Source organism: Belonocnema kinseyi, chromosome 5 (genome assembly GCF_010883055.1).
Source record: "Belonocnema kinseyi isolate 2016_QV_RU_SX_M_011 chromosome 5, B_treatae_v1, whole genome shotgun sequence".
Classification (NCBI taxonomy): domain Eukaryota; kingdom Metazoa; phylum Arthropoda; class Insecta; order Hymenoptera; family Cynipidae; genus Belonocnema; species Belonocnema kinseyi.
In genome coordinates, this window is record NC_046661.1 from 147,732,862 (window position 1) to 147,735,677 (window position 2,816).

General features: G+C 23.2%; 1 protein-coding gene across 1 annotated transcript in view; it reads right to left on the reverse strand.

Moving 5' to 3' along the window:
* LOC117172687 (adenosine kinase-like) overlaps positions 1-2,816 on the reverse strand; it is a 21,616-nt gene that overhangs the window by 7,308 nt on the left and 11,492 nt on the right. The gene's annotated exons all lie outside the window — the stretch shown is intronic.

Here is a 2,816-nt window from a genome sequence, read left to right on the forward strand (position 1 = left end):
GCGATTGACCAAGTGTATAGAGCTCCAAGGAGATTATGTTGAAAAATAAAAAAAAAATTGTTTTTATACTTCATTTTAAGGACTTATTGAACTACCCTCGTATGAAACGAGCTTAGAAAAATTCAAGGGAATTTAAAAGAATTTAAGGATTCAAGATGAATTAACCTTTTTAAAAATCCATTGAATTAAGTGAGTTCATAAGAATTTAAAAGAATTCAGGATCAATTAAAAGAATTCAGAGAGAATACAAAATGAACTGCAACGAATATTTGAACATTTCTTGAAATCTTTAAAACCATACGAAATCACTCACTTTTTGTGAATAAATTCTTTGAAATCCATTAAAATATTAAAATTCCTTTCAAATGATTAAAACTTTTGAAAATCCCTTGAAATTGTTTAAATCTCTTGTCAATGTCTTGGAATCTTTTTAAATACCCTAAAATATTTCAAATTCTTTTAAATTTCTTCAAACTATCAAAATAAATAAAAACTTTCCTAAAAACTGCAATTACTTTGATATTTTATTTTTCAAAGCTCTTAAAAATGCCAAGGAATTTGACAAAAAAACTTCAAATGATTATAAAATATTAATTAAATGATTTTTTTTTAATACTAAAGAATCCGAAAAAATTTAAAAGAATTCAGTGAAAATTAATAAAAATTCAGGGTAAATGCGAAACCTATTTCAATGTTTGAAAACTTTAAATTTCTTGGAGACCCTATTTTTTCAATTTTTTAACGAAATTTTTCAAATTTGTTGCAAATTTGAAAAAATTATTTATTATTTTAACAATTTTTACAACAAAAAAAATCAAAGTTTGGCTATTCTTGAAAGAACAGGTTAAATTTTTTTACAGAATTAACTAAGAATATCTTCCCGATCACTTTTTCGATGATGCTTTACATTCTACTTTGCAAATTTTCAAGAATTATGAATTATTTTAACAATTTTTCATAAACAAATTTAGAATCTGTAAATGTCGTAAAAATTCCTTGAAATATTTTTTAACTTACGAAATCATTTGCAATTCATTACACATTTTTAAATCTCTAGAAAATTTTCTATAATGCTACGAAATTATTTTAAACCTTATGAAATTCTTCAGAATCTTTTTAAATCTTGGAAATTTATTTATATCCTTGAAAGACTTTTAAAATCCCTCAAAATTTTGTAAAACTTTTAAAATTTGTTGGTGCCTTGTAAAATACCCTAAAACATTTAAAATCTTTTGAAAACCATTAAAATTTTTGAAATCTTGAAAGTTCTTGGAGATGAATATTTTTTTCAAAATTATTTGGCCAACTTCTATTTCTAATATTACTATCTATTAATTTCCTGTAATGAATTTATTAGATTTTTTCGCAATCCTAGAAAAATCATGATTTAAGGCTTTTAAACGGATTTAAGGGTTTTCTATATATTGCAATTATTTTGAAAAAATATCCGTTTTATCAAGAGAATGATAATATTTCCTCGGATTTCAAACCACTTCTAAAAAGTTTCGGGAATTTTTAGGGATTCCAAAGGATTTCAAGAAATTTAAAAAATTTCAAAAGATTTCAAAGATTTAAAGATTTTATCTAGTGAACTTTGAAAAATAAATTTAATTTAATTCGAAAGCATTCCTAGCGGTTGTAAAAATTTCTAGGAATTAAAAAAATTTCAAGAAATTTCACAAGATTAAAGGATTTCATTTATAGATATTTAAAAGTTTTTTTTTAAAAAGAACTTTAATGAATAAGTTTAATTTAGTTTAAATTTCAGAGAATTTACATGGATTTTGAGCGATTTGGACAGATTTCGTAACAATTTCATGGGGTTTTAAGGATTTCCAAACAAATCAGGAGATTTTGAGGGATTCAAAAAGATTTTAACAAAATTTGGTGGGACTTCCACGGATTTTAATGGTTTCTAAAAGAATTTAATGAGATTTTTAAATATTATAACTAATTTTAAATGATTTCATCGGTTTTTAAGATATTTCAAGGGATTTCAAAGAAGTTTTTCGGATTTTCAAATATTTCCATGAATTTCACAAGATTGAAGGATTTTAGAAAATCTCCAAGGATTCCAAAAAAATTCAAAGATTTCTAGAGATTTTAATATTTTATACTATAGAAACTTTACGAAATAAATTAAATTTTATTTCAAGGGATTTCTACGGGTTTCAACAATTTAAGGCGACCTCTAATTTTTTTTCAGAGCTTTTAAAAATATCAAGGGAATTTATAGATTTTTGCTATGCAAAGTTGATGTGCTCAAAATCGCTATTTTTTGTATTTTCATAAAAGATTATGAGAAGTTTAAAAATTTGGTAGAAAATTTAAAAATTTAGTCAAAAGATGAAAGAATTCATTTTTTAAATTGCAGATTTATTATTTCAGTACAAATTCGTTTCTTTGCTCGAAAATGTAACTATTTTGTTAAAAAAAAAAAAAAATACAGAAAATTTACCTCTTTTTGTTGAAAATTCAACTAATTGGTTGAAAATTCGTTTTTTTTTTGTTCATAATTAATTTTTTAATTGATAACTAAACAATTTGGTGGAATATTGAACTGTTTGGTGTAAAATTAATTATTAATATAAACCATATTAAGTTTTTGTGATAAAAATGATCAAAAATTCAACTATTTGAATGAAAATTTGTGTAATTTGTGAAAAATTCGTCTTTTTTGGCGAAAATTAATCTCCTTGGTTGAAAATTCAACTATACGATTACAAATTTATTTATTACGTTGAGAAATCTTCTTTTTTATAAATAATCGATCTTCTTGGTTGAAAATTAAATTTCATTTCGTTGAAAGTTGATGT